Genomic DNA, 18,809 nt, shown 5'->3' with positions numbered 1-18,809 from the left:
CCAAAGACAAGCCAGGGAGATCTACAAACAGGAGAATCAAAACCCAAATACAACAGCCGCTGTCTGGTTTTGAAAATTGGTTTGCTGTAAATTTAATAGGGGCTTTATTGGATCAGTATATTGTTATAGAGTGGGACGTAGATAACAAATCTTTATGGCAAAGGAGGCTTAGAGTTGTAAATAGTTGTTGCTTAATGTTCACTTTTGGAATTAAAGAATAAAGTTGTTATTTTTTCATCAAATAGTGAAATTTAGGTAGTTCTCTGTCACTCATACTTTAACAGATTAAGAGGTGAGGTGAGCTTTTCTGTGTGTTTGGTTTTATTTGTAGAATGGCTCACTGCCGTGTTGTAACAGCAGCCCTGGATTTCTACCTTCCTTTCTCAGAACCATTCAGCTGGGTCAGCTTTTCACATTAATTTGGTCAGAAACATGTTGACATTTCATCACCAAGTCCTTCGTTTCAATGAACACCACAGCCTGCTGGAGTTACATTTGCGATAACAAAAGCAGGAAACATGTATGTTCCCAAACGCAACTATTATATATGAGGCATTTACCTGATAGGGATAGGCATCCTTCTTCAAGAACTGGTGAATATATACTTCAGTTATTTGGCTGTTTTGTAGACAAGTAGACTTCATAGTGCAAGCATTTACAGTTTAAGGGGTGAAGACTGTCAGAGTCAACTAGCTCATAAGAAGTCTCAGTCTTATGTGGTTTTGCTTGTTGTTGTTAAATGCTGTAGTGCTTAAAGTATCAGTAAATAGAACATAGGTTTGAAAACTTGAGGCTGATTGTGCATGCAAGTATAATATGTTGTAGTAGCTCAGTTGGTTGGATAACTGGCTCACAAAAGCAGAGTGATGCCAACAGCATGGATATGATTCCAACCCCAGCTATGCCTTCCTACCTCATTTCATTCTGAAGTTAAACTCACCACCAATTATCTCTATTGGATGAGACAGCTGTCTTCATGCTCACTTCAGGTCATGTCTGAGAGGAGAGATTAACTCATACAGAAACATACTTCCTGGGGCTGGAAAAAATTAGGTAATCCTATTTGTGGGTTGAACCCGACATCAATCTATAGTCTACAATTTCACACCTCACCAACATACTGAAGACTACTCTTTGAGCTGCCAGAAATTAGAAAGTATAAATTATACAACGTCAGTGCCAAATTCTACACATGTTCAAGACTACCTTTATCATTCATTCTATGTGTGAGCACAATGATCCTGATGTGAAACCAGGGCATCAATTACTTTCTCCACGTCAACTGCTACCAGTAGCTTCTAAATTTTTTTTTGACATTTGTTTGAATGAGCATGAAAGTGAAGTGTTGGCACAAGGGCTTGTGACTATATGCTAGGCCTCAAAGTTAGGGACTTTCTAGCTACCAATTAATCTTGGCGTTTATAATGTCCCAAAGTTGACTTCAACATTATTGTTTGAATTTACAATAAAATAGCATAAATCTTTGCCCTAATCATAGAATCTTTTCTGTCAGTCTTGTCAATGAGGCTATGGAAACAGCTCACAGGAGAATGTTATCTTGTGCTTTTGCACACTGCAATACCTAATCATCCTTCAATCTGGGAAATTAACTGGAAGGATGGGAATGTACATTCTTGTCTCATTTAAAATCTCCATTGGGCCTGTGCCCACTCCAGGCAGAATGCCACACTTGGTCTTTATGGAAAAAAACCTTGGAAATCTCAGGACAATATGAAAGGGATCGAGATACGGAAAACTGAGCTACCTTTTATTGATTGTTGATCATTGTGCGTGGAGAATTGTGCACTTCCTGCAGACATAGTCAACAGAAACAATTTCTAGTTTTAACTTTTTGACCATGTTGGAAACCAAATTATATCAAATAACTGTTCATAACACAGCCTGCCTGATCTTGCAGCCCATTTTCTTCAATGGAGAGGAAAGCCTAATGAGGTGTATAATGGGTTTCCCATAAGCACGCACAATCTACATTCAAAATGAAGCCGACTAATTATATTTTCTTATATTTTTGCTTGTATGGACCCATACTATATTTTTCCACCCCATCTCTCTTACTTGCAAATTCATTGATTTTTAAGTATCTCTGTGCCATCCATACTCATCAGTCTTTAATATGCATCTCGTAGACTATTTAACTCCCTCCTTGTTGATTGCTCCATTCCTCATTTTGCAACTCTTTTCCAAATGCATGTTTATCTTCAGTCTTGTTGAAGGCATGACACATCTTTTCTCTTTACAGATCGTACATCATCCATTGTTATCTTCCAGCTGTTCTTTGCTTTTAGTTGGTTGGATATTCATGGATTAGAATAAATTTCTGTTGTATAAAAGAGGTTCTGCCTGGAGATCAGATCAAACTAGAATAGTCAAAGCATAAGAAAAAGAGTTGGTCCTGCAGCAGCTACGTCCAGACAGCTCAGCAGCTACAGGAAATGGTGGACTCTGTGGGCCCACAGGCCTTCAATTTGGTTGGGGGGGATACTGATTGCTATTGATCTGGCCTGGCTATTCTGTGAGGAGGCAACTTCACCAGTGTTAAGGGGAAGATGGTGGCCTCCTTGGAGAACATGTTATGTATAGAAACACTCCCCTGAGACTAATTAATGCCCCGGCAGTAAAGAGAGAGTTGTTGACCATTCTGCAGCAGCTCCCACTGCTGCTAGCACCATCCAGCTAACCATTCTGGCTAGAGACATCAACTGCGTCATCCATGGGGATGGACGATCCCAGAGGGGCTGACAGCAAACTGGATGCTACATCTGGATTCCCAATGGAAGCGGTTAAAAGTTGCCAAGCTGCTTGATTACTTCAGCACCCCTGCAGGCAGAGCACAGAGTAGGTACATCTGCTCACAGCCAGACAGGTCTATCTACTCAAGGCTAGGTTTTCTGCTCGAGTGCCGAGCGTTGTCAGTCAGATCCACCAACATCAAGCCAGTGTTCTTCTCTGATTGCTGCCTCCTGCTGTCTGACTGTCATCTTCAGGATGATCAGTGGGCCCACAAGGGAACATGGAAGCTTAACCTGAAACTGCTGACCCCAGAACACATTGAGGAACTCAGGTTGGAGAGCTGTGGAGCCCCTCTTGAGTCTCTAGCTGACTGATGAGAAACCGTCAAGGGGACCATCAACAGGTTCTTCATCCTTAAAGGTGTTCAGAAGGTGAGAGAGATGGGGAGAACTGTTCAATCTTCAGAAAAGCATGGTGAAGAGTCAGCAAGCCTTGCTTCTTGCCTCCAAGGCCTCCAAGTCCAATCCAGGGTCTGTTCCGTGGAGCAGAAATGAGATGTGCTCGTATTACTTCCAGAAGGTGCACAGGGAGAGCTCTGTACTCAGCAGCCTGGAGGAAGAAGATACCTTGGTAGTGTCATCTTCATCTGACATCCCAAGGATCAGCAGATTGGGCAACATGGTGGCTCAGTGGTTAGCACTGTGACCTCACAGCACCAGGGACTTGGGCTTGGTTTCCTCTGCGTGCTCCAGTTTCCTCCCATAGTCCAAACCTGTGCAGGTTAGGTGAATTGGCCATGCTAAATTGCCCATTGTGTTAAGGGCTGCATAGGTTAGGTGCATTAGTCAGGGAAAATGTAGTGTTGGGGAATGGGTCTGGGTGGGTTACTGTCTGGAGGGTCGATGTGGAATTTTTAGGACAATGGCCTGTTTCTACACTGTAGGGATGCTATGATTATTTTATGCCAGATCGTATGACACAAAGCCTACAGACGGTGTGGTGTACCAGCCATTTCTATTCACTATCACGGAGGTCTTAGATGATAGCACGCGGGAGAGGCTGGATCAATCATTATCTCTGGATGGGCTGACCAAGCCCCTCAAGTCCTTTGAAAAGAATGAAACTTGCAGAAGTGATAGCTTACCAGCCAAGTTATATTCAGCTCTGTAGGACTCAATTGGCCAGGACCTGCTGGAGATGTACAACAGAATGTTTCTGTCAGGTAGCATATGTGAATTCATGAGGAATGGTATCATTACCTTCATCTACAAGTGGAAGGGGGAGAGAGAGGCAATCAGAAATTGATGACAAATTTCATGACTGAACATCTATTATAAATTCCTGTCTAAGGTCATCGCCAACCAGATCAAGTTTGCTCCGGGATCCGTGGTTCACCCCGAACCAAGCCTGTGCTGTACCTGGCTGGAAGATCTCGGAGAGCTTTACGTTCCTCAGTGATGTGACCACCTATATGCAGGACATGGAGTGGATGCCCACTTCAACAGCCTGGACCATGAGAAGGTCTTTGACAGGATATCATACACGTAAATGATGGACATGGTGTCCAAGATGAACTTTGGGGAGCCAAGGCAAATTGAGGCCATGTTCTTTGGGAACTGGGCTGACCAATCCTTTATTCCCTTCACTAGGTGAAAGTGAGGACTGCAGATGCTGGAAATCAGAGTCGAATGTGGCGCTGGAAAAGCACAGCACGTCAGGCAGATTCTGAGGAGCAGGAGAATTGACATTTTGGGCAAAAGTCCTTCATCAGTAAGATGAATTCTGATGAACGGCTTAATCCAGAAATGTCGATTCTCCTGCTCCTCGGATGCTGTCTGACCTGCTGTGCTTTTCCAGCACCACACTCATGACTTAATGTCAGGACAGATTTACCTGAAAATATTGGGAATATGGCTCAAAGGGGCAGGGGCCTAAACTTGGAGAGACTGGGCTTGTATACCCTTGTGTTTAGAAGACTGAGAGGGGATCTGATTGAGACATATAAGATTATTAAAGAATTGGACACTCTGGCACCAGGAAACATGTTTCCGCTGATGGGTGAGTGTCGAACCAGAGGACACAGCTTAAAAATACGGGGTAGACCATTTAGGACAGAGATGAGGAGAAACTTCTTCACCCAGAGAGTGGTGGCTGTGTGGAATGCTCTGCCCCAGAGGGCAGTGGAGGCCCAGTCTCTGGATTCATTTAAGAAAGAGTTGGATAGAGCTCTCAAGGATTGTGGAATCAAGCGTTATGGAGATAAGGCAGGAACAGGATACTGATTAAGGATGATCAGCCATGATCATATTGAATGGTGGTGCAGGCTCGAAGGGCAGAATGGCCTACTCCTGCACCTATTGTCTATTGTCTATTGGTGTATATCCAATTTACTTTTGAAAGCTGTGACTGAATCTACATCGAGCAGAGCTTTTCATCAAAACAAACGGTGACATAGAAAGATTTCCAATGTCATCTTAAATTCTTTTGCAAATCGCTTTAAATCGGTGGTCCCTGGTTCTCAATCTTTCTGCACATGGGTACAGCTTCTCCCAATTGATTCTGTCTACACCACACATGATTTTGACTAACTCAAACAAATTCTCTCATCAATCTCTTCAAGGAATCTCAGTTTCTTCAATTAATTCATACAACTGAAGTCCTTCATTCCTGCAATCATTTTTCATCACTTCCACGTCATTTCTAAAGCCTGCATGTCCTCTTTTAAATTGCAATGCCCACAACTGGAGAGATTTAAAAATCTAGCGATTCAATGTAAACAAGCCACTCCTTATTTATCCATCCTGATTTTGAACACCTTCATCAAGTTGCAACATCTCCTCCCTACCTTAAACCTTTCTGCTCCAAGGGAGAAGAATCATAGCTTCTGCATAGGATTAGTGGTGCTGGAAGAGCACAGCAGTTCAGGCAGCATCCAAGTAGCTTCGAAATCGACGTTTCGGGCAAAAGCCCTTCATCAGGAATAAAGGCAGTGAGCCTGAAGCATGGAGAGATAAGCTAGAGGAGGGTGGGGGTGGGGAGAGAGTAGCATGGAGTACAATGGGTGAGTGGGGGAGGGGATGAAGGTCAAGGAGGAGAGGGTGGAGTGGGTAGGTGGAAAAGGAGATAGGCAGGTAGGACAAGTCCAAACAAGTCATGGGGACAGTTACTGAGCTGGAAGTTTAGAACTAGGGTGAGGTGGGGGAAGGGGAAATGAGGAAACTGTTGAAGTCCACATTGATGCCCTGGGGTTGAAGTGTTCCGAGGCGGAAGATGAGGCGTTCTTCCTCCAGGCGTCTGGTAGTGAGGGAGCGGCGGTGAAAGAGGCCGAGGACCTCCATGTCCTCGGCAGAGTGGGAGGGGGAGTTGAAATGTTGGGCCACAGGGCGGTGTGGTTGATTGGTGCGGGTGTCCCAGAGATGTTCCCTAAAGTGCTCTGCTAGGAGGTGCCCAGACTCCCCAATGTAGAGGAGACCGCATCGGGAGCAACGGATACAATAAATGATATTGGTGGATGTGCAGGTAAAACTTTGATGGATGTGGAAGGCTCCTTTAGGGAGGGAGGAAGTGAGGGAGGAGGTGTGGGCACAGGTTTTGCAATTCCTGCAGTGGCAGGGGAAGGTGCCAGGATGGGAGGGTGGGTTGAAGGGGGGCATAGACCTGACCAGGTAGTCACAGAGGGAACACTTTTTGCGGAAGGCGGAAAGGGGTGGAGAGGGAAATATATCCCTGGTGGTAGGGTCTGTTCGGAGGTGGTGGAAATGTCGGCGGATGATTTGGTTTATGCGAAGGTTGGTAGGGTGGAAGGTGAGCACCAGGGGCGTTCTGTCCTTGTTACGATTGGAGGGGTGGGGTCTGAGGGCAGAGGTGCGGGATGTAGACGAGATGTGTTGGAGGGCATCTTTAACCACGTGGGAAGGGAAATTGCGATCTCCAAAGAAGGAGGACATCTGGTGTGTTCTGTGGTGGAACTGGTCCTCCTGGGAGCAGATCCGGCGGAGGCGGAGGAATTGGGAATACGGGATGGCATTTTTGCAGGAAATAGGGTGGGAAGGGGTGTAATCCAGGTAGCTGTGGGAGTCGGTGGGTTTGTAAAAAATGTCGGTATCAAGTCGGTCATCATTAATGGAGATGGAGAGATCCAGGAAGGGGAGGGAGGTGTCAGAGATGGTCCAGGTAAATTTAAGGTCAGGGTGGAATGTGTTGGTGAAGTTGATGAATTCCTCAACCTCCTCGCGGGAGCACGAGGTGGCGCTAATGCAGTCATCAATGTAGCGGAGGAAGAGGTGGGGAGTTGTGCCGGTAGACAAGATGCCCTTCTTGTGGGTCAAGCTAGAACGAGAGGTCCTTAGCTTTAGGATAAGGGGAAGTAGATTTAAAGCAGAACTGAGGAGAAATTATTTCTTTCAAAAGGTCAGGAATCTGTGGAATTCACTACCCCAAGAATGCAGTGGATGCTGGGACATTGAGCAAATAGAAGGAGACAGACAGGTTTTTAATTAGTAATGGGTTGAAGGGTTAGGGAGAGCAGGCACAAAGTGGAGTTGAGATGAAGACAAGACACAGTGTGCTTTCTTCCTCAGCTAATAAGAGAATGAAGAAATTCTTCATTACCTGATTGGATGATTTTTGGCTGTGAGTCAAACACCCTTTTCCCCTTCTCTACAATTAATGTAACTTTTTTAAAATGTTCTGATCATTTGCCTCCTTGGTGACATGCAGCAGTGCTGAGGAGATTCATCTAATAAACAATATCTATTATCATTTGCAATGTCTAGTGTCTTTTATTGTCTGACAAACTGCACTCGGCCAGACTAGGCAATCCTGTAAAAACACTGACAATGGTGGAAATCTAAAGCAATTGGGGAAAATGCTGCAGAAACTCTAATGGTCTGGAAACAGCTGTAAAGAGAGAAACTGAGTTAACACTGTAAGTACAGTATGATTCCTCTTCCATTCTGACTTGATATATGAACTTGATTTCTCTCTCTAAAGATGCTGACTTTCTCCAGCATTTTGCATTTGCTGCACTGTGTTGTGGTCTGATCAATTGCTGTCTATTGCTAACTGTCTGTCACTGTTCTGTTGCCATTGAGCCACCTGGTTTCTGTTGCTGACTGGTTGTGTAATATTTCATACCCTACATGAAAAAATGCTGTTTAAAGGATAAACCTGTCACTGAATCCCAATCACCTAGTTCGCATCTTGTTAGCTCCCTCTGTTGTATTGTCACAGAGTGTTGAAATTCTTTGTTTCTTCCTCCATTGAATAAAAATAAATCAATCAACTTTTCAAAATGTATAGAGCAGAGCATGCTGTATTATTGCAATGACATCATTGGTGTCAAGAGTTTGTAACATGTTATCATCTCACAAAACTTAGAATTTTTACATCTTCTGCAGATTGATGTCAGCAAACTCAGATTAACTGCAATGATGTATAATCCATTACTAATGTACACAATGGACCACAGTCCAGATTCTCTCAGTAAATGAAGCAGCATTGCTTACCACACCCTCAGCACATGAGGAGGACTTAACTGTCTCCAATATGTGGAGCCCTCACTGCCTGTGATATCCAAAAAATTGTCTCTATCAAAATATATGTGCATAAATCAATAATTCAAATATATCATTTACCTTGCAATATGTAGGAATGAGTGAGAAGCAGAGTCATAAATCAAACATAAGAAATCATTTGACTGTTCCATGATTAGATTCCCTACAGTGTGGAAACAGGCCCTTCAGCCCAAGAGGACCACACCGACCATCCGAAGAGTAACCCACCCAAACCCCTTTTCCCGTCTGACTAATGCATGTAATTGACAATTTAAGCACGGCCAATTCACCTAACCTGCACATCTTTGGATTGTGGGAGGAAACCAGGGCACCCAGATGAAATCCACGCAGACATGGGGAGAATATGCAAACCCCACACAGACAGTCACCCGAGGTTGGAATCAAACCTGGGACCCTGGTGCTGTGAGGCACCAGTGCTAACCACTGAGCCACCGTGCCACGTCATTAAGAAACACTGGCTTGTCTGGGATATGAACCCGGGGCCTCTCGCACCTAATCGAGAATGAGAGCATGGAACAATCTTTTACTTCAGCTGTTCTGTTGTGCTTTATCTGTACTGTCCTTAATTCCTTCAGAGTGCAAACAAAATGTCTGAAACAAAATGTCTGTCTAGTTCTTAAACATAATCAGACATGGACAGCCACAAGACTCTGGGCTATAGAATTCTGAAGTTTTGTCAGAAGGAGAAATGAGGTAGACTTTGATTCACATATAAACTCAGCAGAACCTTTTTAATTCCCTATAATCCTCTGAATTATAGTAAGGAGCTTAACCCACAATGTGGGAGCCGTCATTTTTGAAACAGACATAAAATCACACTCAAGGTGGATATGGTCGATGTGACTGTCATGATAAATCTATTTAAATGTCCAGCCTTTTCTTTTTTAGAAAGAAAAAATCAATCAGGAGGCTGATGTCACTTTAATTTTTTTAATAAAAGAGGTAAAAACAATGACTGCAGATGCTGGAAACCAGATTCTGGATTAGTGGTGCTGGAAGAGCACAGCAGTTCAGGCAGCATCCAAGGAGCTTCGAAATCGACGTTTCGGGCAAAGGCCCTTCATCAGGAATAAAGGCAGTGAGCCTGAAGCGTGGAGAGATAAGCTAGAGGAGGGTGGGGGTGGGGAGAAAGTAGCATGGAGTACAATGGGTGAGTGGGGGAGGGGATGAAGGTGATAGGTCAGGGAGGAGAGGGTGAAGTGGATAGGTGGAAAAGGAGATAGACAGGTAGGACAAGTCCGGACAAGTCATGGGGACAGTGCAAAAGCCCTATTTTGACAATGTATCACAATGTTGGTCTTTTACAAGGCTAGTATGCCCTTGAGTTATTTTGCAGAGAGAAGGTAATTGGCCAGGCTCCAAATGGGCTGGGTTTGAAAGGGGTACTGGGCCCCTTTTTGTTTACCCCTAACAGATAACGCCTCCAGCCTAAGCCTTTCATGTCTTAAAAAATGCAGTATAATCAAGATTTGGAGATGCCGGTGTTGGACTGGGGTGTACAAAGTTAAAAATCGCACAACACCAGGTTATAGTCCAACAGGTTTAATTGGAAGCACACTAGCTTTCGGCGTGCCACTCCTTCATCAGGTGATCAGGTGATTCATCCTCCACTATCACCTGATGAAGGAGTGTCGCTCCGAAAGCTAGTGTGCTTCCAATTAAACTGTTCGACTATAACCTGGTGTTGTGTGATTTTTAACAAAGGGGAGTGATCAACTAGCTGTGGAGCTAGCCTTTGTTTAGGTTAGAGTTTTTGATTCAGTTCAGCAGCAGTGTGTGTGAAGAAAGGTTGCCTACTCTCTCCCTTTCTGCCCTTCTGACCTGTAACCTGTAAGCCTAGTTTGTGTCATTTTTACTCTTTGTGCTAAGGGAGTCTGTTCATTGGGACTGTTGCAAATATTTTCAGCACAGCATCATCATGTTGGGATAGTCTGTCAGGCTTTAGATAGGATAAGTCATCCAGTTCTGTTCGTTGTGCTTCATTTCGTAATTTTGTAAATAAATTCTGTTTGTTTAAAACTTGGCAGTTGGATCAGCTAATTCACTTAGCTAAAACAAACAGTAAAGTTACAGTCTGAGCTACCTGCTTAAAAATGTTTTGAAGCGTCGGGCCTGGTCCATAACAAATGTCAATAACTGTTAACATATCCCTAAGTGCACTTTAGGGATATGCTTGACTAATTTTCTAAAGCCTTACAACTATTTCAATGGTTGGCATCACTTGGCATGAGTCAGTAAAGTGCGGCACTGGAAAAAAACACATGTCAAGCAGCATCTGAGGAGCACATTTCGGGCTTGACCGTGGCATGAAGTTAGCATGGGAAGAAGGGGCTAGCTGGCATGGCAGTATAGATGTGGCATAGAGAATAGGTAGATGGTGACGGAATGTGAAAACTATGGAGCAGAGAATGTAAAATATAATCAAACAAGTGGGACAAAGCTCTAGTGAACTCAGATGGGCCTTTTACCCTGCACTTGGCCAGTCCTGTGCCTACCTGTGAACTGCCTCTGGGGGCAGCTCTATCCTGCACCTGCCAACCTCTGAAAAAGCAAAGATCCAAAAATTCTTGGGTTTTCCTCATGAATTGGATGTTGTGAGGCAGAAAACTTCCCAGCTTGAACTGTAGACTTTGGTAGTGGAAATCCAGCTCGGGATAACCACTTGGGAACAACCTAAGCATGGGCTCCACCAATAACTGATATGTCTAACGGTCAACTCTCAACCAAATTACAGCACTCTCTTCCTGGGGCGGCATGGCTCAGGCAGAAAGCTTCCCTGTTGAAGGAGGTGTCCCATTCTGATTCCACCCAGACACAATTTACATTGTGGTGCATGAGATCTAATGTGTTGTGCTGCAGAAATGTGTTTGTGCGCACTATCTGGAAGTTATGTCAGATTTCAGACTTTGCCATATATATATATATAATATATCCTTCCAGTCTATACTCAAGACAACTGTTTACAAAACAGCAGCATCACAGAGATGAGGAGAAGACCTCTGTTTTTGGCACTGAATATTGAAGACAGCAGGTGGGCAAAGAGACTGAAATTCAGGCAAAAGCCCTTCATCAGGACTGAAGGCAGGGAGCCTCCAGGGTGGAGAGATGAAGGGCTTTTGCCCGAAACGTCGATTTTCCTGCTCCTCAGATGCTGCCTGACCTGCTGTGCTTTTCCAGCACCACTCTAATCTAGACTCTAATTTTCAGCATCTGCAGTCCTCACTTTTGCCAAAGAGACTGAAATGTATGTTCATTCCCTGTGGTACAAATGACTCATCTTTCTTACTATTAATACTGAAAGTACATGAACACCAAGTGTTTACTTTGTGTTTCCATAACTTTGCACTTTAATAAATTTGAAAGCGTAATAAGATCATATTGTGCTTGCCATAATTCAATCTCTACTGCTAACAAATTGGGCATTTTTCCTTTTTGAAAGTACCCTGGTTTCATCTGCTGTTAATGATCTTTTTGAAAAGTATAGGAGCTTGAGGGGAGTTGACAGGATGGGCCAGGGAGGATGTTTGTCCTGGCGGGAGAGATTAGAACCAAGGACTACAGTTTAAAAATACAGCTTCTCCTCTTTACGATGGAGATTAGGCCTTTTTTCTTTTCCTTTCCCTGAGGGTTGTTGGTCTGTAGAATTCTCTTTGCCAGAGAGTAAGTGGAGGCAAGAAAAACTGAATATTTTCAAGGTTTGAGTTATAGTTTTTCTGCATTCTGGCTGTCTTTTGGTTCCCAGACAATTTAGGGGAATCAAATATAGGTTTGGAAAGGTTAGAGATAGTTATTTAAATCTACCTTTTCTATATTACCTGTTTAGCCTGGTGTTGGAGTATACAAAAATCAGAATCAATTTTTTTTCTAATGAATTCTCTTTTTTTAATATTAAGAAGTGCTTTTAAACACAACTGAACTGAACACTTTATTTTCCATCACCAAATCACCTGTGGCATTTTTCATCAAATAACAACCACCAATAAATCACACGTTTTCTAATTGATTAATTTAAATGTCCATTAATGATAATGCACCGAAAGGTGGCAAAGGAGCTAAACTAAAATGGAATTTGAAGGGGTGATAAAAGAATCCACCCTGCAGTGTCCACCTCTCTCCGAAAGCACAGAGTTTTGGTGCGGCCTCGCCAAGGACACTTGGGCCTGAACGTAGCCATGGATGAGGGGCGGTCAGCAGCTATGAAACCCCACCCCCTCAACAGCCCAGACCTGTTAATAGCCAACATGTTCAGGTGGAGGAGCAGACCCTCTGGTTTGCCCACACTCCTCTGCACCGGATGCCCAACGATCAGGAATGTGGGGCTGAATTGCAACCAGAAGCACAACGAAAGATTTTACAAATAACTCCACAACATCAGCTGGGAGTCCGTGAACCGTCACAATCTGTGGTTGCATGGGACTGGTGTATTGCAACACCTCCACCCCAGGTCCCCGAGGGAAATGTGGGAGAGCTCCTATGTAGACAGCCCTCCCTGGTGGTGGTGGTTGTTTGGGGTGGGGAGGAGAATAAAATGCAGATTATCCGGTGCAGCCATGAAAAATGTCTGCTGAAACTACTTAAATATGTAATTAGTTCCTAGCTGTTTAGAAACAATACAATATGTAATATTTGTTCTGTCAAACATATCACCATCCTTACTATCACTATAACTGTTCCTTCATAAACTTTTCTAAAGAAGGTTATCAATTGATTAGCTTCTTGGAAACAAATGGAGCTTTGTCAACAGCCTTTTCATCAGCAGTCATTTTATTTTTAGAAAAAGTATTTATAGTATCACTTCACTGGTAAGATGTTTCTCTACTTGCTAAATTTGGAATTTATTGTGCTCTTTGGTGAGTTGGCACACTGAAAGGCCATTCTGGCTGATACTCCTGGGTTTTACTAGACCCCTGATACTGTTGCTAATAGTGATGTTTCTGGTGTTATTGTCGATGATCTTTACTGATTTTCCATTTCAAGTTTGTGTTGAATATGAACTCTGTTTCTTCTCTTCTGTTTCCCATTATTCATTTTAGTTATCAATGATCCAGGGTCTCCAAATCAGCAACGACTTTGTATTTGGATCCTTTGCGTGTTTAGTTTGTCCTTTCGATAGCTCAGGTGGGATTTAACATGGTTGTTGAAGTGCTTGCCTCTTCTCCCCTGTGTTTCAATGAGTTGTTGCCTCCATTCCTCCTGCTTACTGGGAGCAAGTACTTTGTGTGAAAGAATAGCCTTGTAAACTTTTTTCACATCAGCTCTGCAGGCAACTTCATGGCAGCCTGTGACATGTGGACCGGAGGGACAATAAGGTTTGGGTCTCTTGACATCTAAATTTCCTCAAGGACAGTGTGGTAATGATGTTGAACCCATGCCATGCAGTGCATTTCCTAAAATCTCTGAATGTGAACTGGCTGCCATTGTCACATAGTAATTTTTCAGGAATCCCTTGTTCAGCAACCAAAATTCTTACTGCTGAGATGACTGATTGTGGTTTAACTCTCTCACCTTCAAGATGAGAGGGAATTTTGAGTAGTAATCTGCCACTATGGGATATCATTTCTGATTGTGTGCGAATAAATTGGCTCTCTCATTTATCCCATGGTCTGGGTAATACTCCAATACTTACGATCTTCTCTTTCTGCTGACTAGTTCTGTCATACGTTAAATGGAGACACCATTCCTTCGAGGTCTTTGTAGATGTTTATCCTGCATGTAGTTCCTGTTGCTCTGAGCATATTTTGCTCCATTCCCACTCCATTCTCCCTTGGGAGAAGCTCTGCCTGCATTGTTTAGGGCCTCATTATTCTGGATCCAGTTACTTCCTTCTCTTTGTCATTACAATACATCATTATTGTTGCTTCATGTAAGGACTGGGCTGATTTCTATTGGCTGTACCCTCAACAGTCATCTCGAAGAGGGAAGCAAGTTCAGAATGTTTGTTTCTCAACTTTGCTTTTCCACATAATCACCTCTTCAGAAATGTGGTCGATGGTATGCTGTTGTTAAAGAACAACGGATGAGGAGGGCCTTCCATGAGGTTGTGCCTAATTATCCGGTATATTGTAGAAAATATTGGTGAAGCCAGTACAATGTGCAGTGAACCATAGAGCTACTGATATTTCTGATCTCTGTGATATAGTCCCCAAGCTCAGAAGAGTTATCCCATGGAGATAAACTGGTTTGAGGTTTTTGATACTATTGCAGTAAACTCTATTGGTGATTTGCAGTCCATGTACTTGCAACATAATGACTGTGTGTGTTTGTGTGTGGGTGTGTTTGTGTGTTAGTGTGGGTGGTTGTGTTTGTGTGTGGGTGTGTTTGTGTGTGTGCTTGTGTGTGGGTGTGGGTGTGGGTGGGTGTTTTTGTGTGTGGGTGTGTGTGTTTGTGTGTGTGTGGGTGTGTTTGTGTGTGGGTGTGGGTGGGTGTATGTGGGTGTGTTTGTGGGTGTGGGGGGGTTTGTGTATGTGTGTTGGGGCGGGGAATGTGCGGGGTGGGGGGGGTGGTGGGGGCAACTTTTAGTTTTCAGGTTTGTCCTTTGTCCCTGTCACTCTCCACTGTGAAAAATCTGACCTTTTTATCCTGGCTATTACCCTATCAGAACCTTCCTCTCCCCAGTTATCATTAACTTTATTTTTGAGCATATTTGCCTTGAACAAAAAGATATCTTTAATTACATGATGCTTTTCACATCAGTCTTTGGTGTACAGTGTCATGTCTCAGGTTTTTATCTCTTCATAGGGGCATAGATATTCCAATCTTATTTTCACAAGGATAGTCTCAAGCTCTCAGCTTTTCTTATGTATTGCAATTTGCCATTTTCTTTTGACAAATTTCTCATGAACCCACCACCTTAGCATTTTTCCTACACCTTACCATACTTCTGAATGCTTCCATTTTACTCTGCAACCAAGGTAAGTTCCCAGTAAAGTGAGATGATAGTTTCTATTAGATTTTAACTGTTATTATTCTGACTTGATAACCTTTTGTGCTGGGTTTTACAATTTCCAGTGGGAAAAGGGAAAAGGAGGCAAAAGGAAAGGGAGGCAGAATGAAAAGTATGTTTTTCCATTGTTCCTGTCATCCTTGCCACCAAGGGTAGATGCAGAAAAGTTATTTCCCTCTTTTTGGAAGAGTCTAGGACCAAAGGGCATAATCTGAATAATAGGTTGCACATTTACAACAGGTATGAGGTGGAATTTCTTCTCTCCAGACAGTGGTGATTCTGTGGATTCTTTTTTAACCCCAGAAGGCTGTAAAGATTGAGTCGTTCAGTATATTCTCGGCTGAGATAGACAGACAGGGAATCAAGGATTATGGGGAAAAAGACAGGAAAGCGGAGTTGAAGATTATCCGAATAGCCATGATCACATTGAGTGGTGGAGCACATTTATTAGGCTGAATGGCCTACTTCTGTTCCTGCATCATTGGCTACAGTGGGCGGTAGGGCTAGTGTGATGTGGTGATGGTCTGAGCACATATCTGGCAGTTACTCGGTATTCTGTTTGATCTGAGCCTCCAAGGCAACTGCTGACTTTCTATAGAGGCAGCCTAGCACTCGCTTGCTAGAGCTTCCAGAGTGGAGGGAAAGTGAACGGACTCCTTCATCTTTTACTCCAGCCCAGTGAGGGCCTCCAGCGTCCTTACCTGTCTCTGTAGGATAAGCACGTCACTTACAGCTGGGTACAGAAGCACATCTGCATGAGACTGAGCAGGGACTTGGCCTTTTATAATTCCTAGTGTTGAACATCTCGGACGTTTCTTCCTCCACTAGCTGCACAGAAGTGTCACAATCTCGTCAGGTAGTGGACCTTAGCTAAGGCACCCACTGAGACAGTGGTCTCTCTGCTGATGGAGGGTACTGCTGAATACCTTGTCTGTGCATCTTCTGAGGAGTCACGCACTTCATCCTCAGAGTTGGTGTGGTGGAGAGCCTCCAAGGTCTCTCCTTCATTTTGCTGTATGTTGACCACGTATACCTGGGCGGTGGGCGGAGGAGAAAGAGAATTATATGAAGAAACACACACACCTTATGTTGAGGAATATGTTTTGTGGCTGCACTTCTGAGAAGAAGATGAAGACAGGCAGAGCTCTCAGAGACTAAAATAAAACAAAAAAGCTTTAACAAGGAATTAGGGCTAAAAGGGGCCGTGAAATGTCCTATACAAACAGGATTAAGGAAAATCCCAGGGTGTTTCCTATATATAAAGGAGCAAGAGGGTAATTTAGGGACTGGGTAGGATCACTCAAGGACAAAGGAAGAAATTTATGTATAGAACCAGAGGAGGTGGGTGAGTACTTTGTATCAGTATTCACGAAGGTGGAGGATATGGTACTGGTGAGTCTAGAGAGGGGTATACTAATATTCTCACATTTGGAAAAATATGCTTTAGGTACTGGCCTCCAGTCCAACTTACATGGGTCTGATGGGAGAGCTTCTTAGAATCACGGAAGTGTTACTGCACAGACGGAGGCGATTCAGCATATTGTGCTCGCACTGGCACTAGGTAACACACTCCAATCTCCAGCTTTACACCCATACACCTGAAGGTACTCCGAAGAAAAAAAATATGCCTTTGCTGACTTGGGTCACAGCCGGTCATGAGGCATCAGAAAAGAGTGTGGAGGCAAGTTATGAAGAGCTGTGGACCTCGCTGGGGAGGGTGGGAGCAATGACCACTGTCTGGTCTGGAGTTGCTGGCCTTGCAGTAAGTGAAGGTGTGTCTGGATGGCCTTTCCCATGTGGAGCCTGAACCTTTTGACCTAGAAGCTGTTGGTGAGGGTCAAAGATCTTTGCCTGCCATCCACGTGATCAGCTGATTATGTTGCCATTGAACCTACTTGCGTGTGGAACAAGCTGAAGAGAAGATGATCATGTAATAGAATGTGTGAATGTGACTAAGACACTTGTGCTACATTTTAATTCCAAAATGGTTGCTATAGAGCTGAAAGAAAGGTCAAACAAAAACAGCCACAATCTTAAGTCTCGCCCATGAGACACATTTGCCATATACTCCAACAGTAAGACTTAATACCAAACTGATTTTGTCCTCTCTTAATGTACACATTTAGTATTCAGAAAGGCTACTACCTTGAATTCAGTTTTGGCTATAGCACACATATTTTCTCTGCAGCTGAGAACAACCCACTCAGCACAGACTCCAGTTTAAGACTGATCCTTCATATTGATCTTTTGTATCTCCGTACGCCTACCAGGCAATGTCTTTAGTCAGTGAACAGTAAAGGGAGTCAGCAATGGAAGTGCAGTGAAATTGAACCTAATGAGGATCTAAAATGACGAAAAGTCAAATTACTCCCATTTCGCACCAGCTGGATTGGCAGAATCAGTTCAGGGTGACTACAGAAAAACATTGCAATTCAGAGCTGTATTGTGTTATACAGCAGGGAAGAGGCATTCTCTCTGCTTTTGAAGCTTTCACCATACTTTTCAGATCACACTGCAAGTACAGAATGTTAAAAAAAAGTTTCATGTCCATTGACATTAAGGTTTTCTGGATCAGATTTGCTCCATCAAATACCCAACCTCTCGTCTACATGTATTAGTTCATATATTTTGATACAATCCATTATGATTGTCAAAGCTCTATTGATATAGTACCATGACCAAGAATCATAACACATTATTTTCTAGAATTTAGGCACTATATAATGTGAGTCAGTTTAGAAACAAGCAACAATGTTTACAGCTATAAACGACAGACGTCATGAAGCATAACCTACTTTCTTGGGATTTGTAAAACACAGAAGGTTTTAGGGGTGAGACAAAAAATAATTTTTGTAGTGACATGTTCACTGATAGCCCTTTCATTATCCTGTTAAAAGAATCTGATGACGTTTCTGCAGCTCATATATGAAGGACGCTCTGTAGAAGGGAAATAAGTACATTGTTTATCCATTAGTGAGAGCTCAGGAAACAAGATTTGTATTGAATTATTGGTTGCCATTAAAGTAATTGTTAAATCTAAATTGTATTGTTGTCAATGTAAAAATATAAATTCCTGAAATATTGAATTCATGATTTGCGTTAGGAGGTAACATGAGAAATTAGTTTCATAGCTTGAAGCCACACTCTTTCATCATGGTCACTTTGAAGTCAATAGCTGAAATGATTAGGGTGGCATTAAGTGGTTGATATTGCAATGGTCTTCATTGTTGAAAAATATTTTTTGCCATTCCACTGAAGAGATAGAGATCACCGGGTGCAACAACATTTAAGGCTCTATACAAATGTAGTAAAATATCTCAAAGCTCTTTGGTGGAGGTGTGAGCGGAGATCAGACTAGGTTGGGAAAAGGAGATATAATTGGGTTAAACAGCCAAATCACACTTCTATTCGTGGCTGGCACTTCTGTTAAAATAAGCTTGGTCTTACATAAACACACAGAGAAGATTGGGACAGGAATAAGCCATCAGCATCTCGATGGGTAAAAACAATGACTGCAGATGCTGGAAACCAGATTCTGG

The sequence above is a fragment of the Chiloscyllium punctatum genome, chromosome 3 (assembly GCF_047496795.1).
Source record: "Chiloscyllium punctatum isolate Juve2018m chromosome 3, sChiPun1.3, whole genome shotgun sequence".
Taxonomy (NCBI): domain Eukaryota; kingdom Metazoa; phylum Chordata; class Chondrichthyes; order Orectolobiformes; family Hemiscylliidae; genus Chiloscyllium; species Chiloscyllium punctatum.
This window is presented reverse-complemented; position numbering follows the sequence as displayed.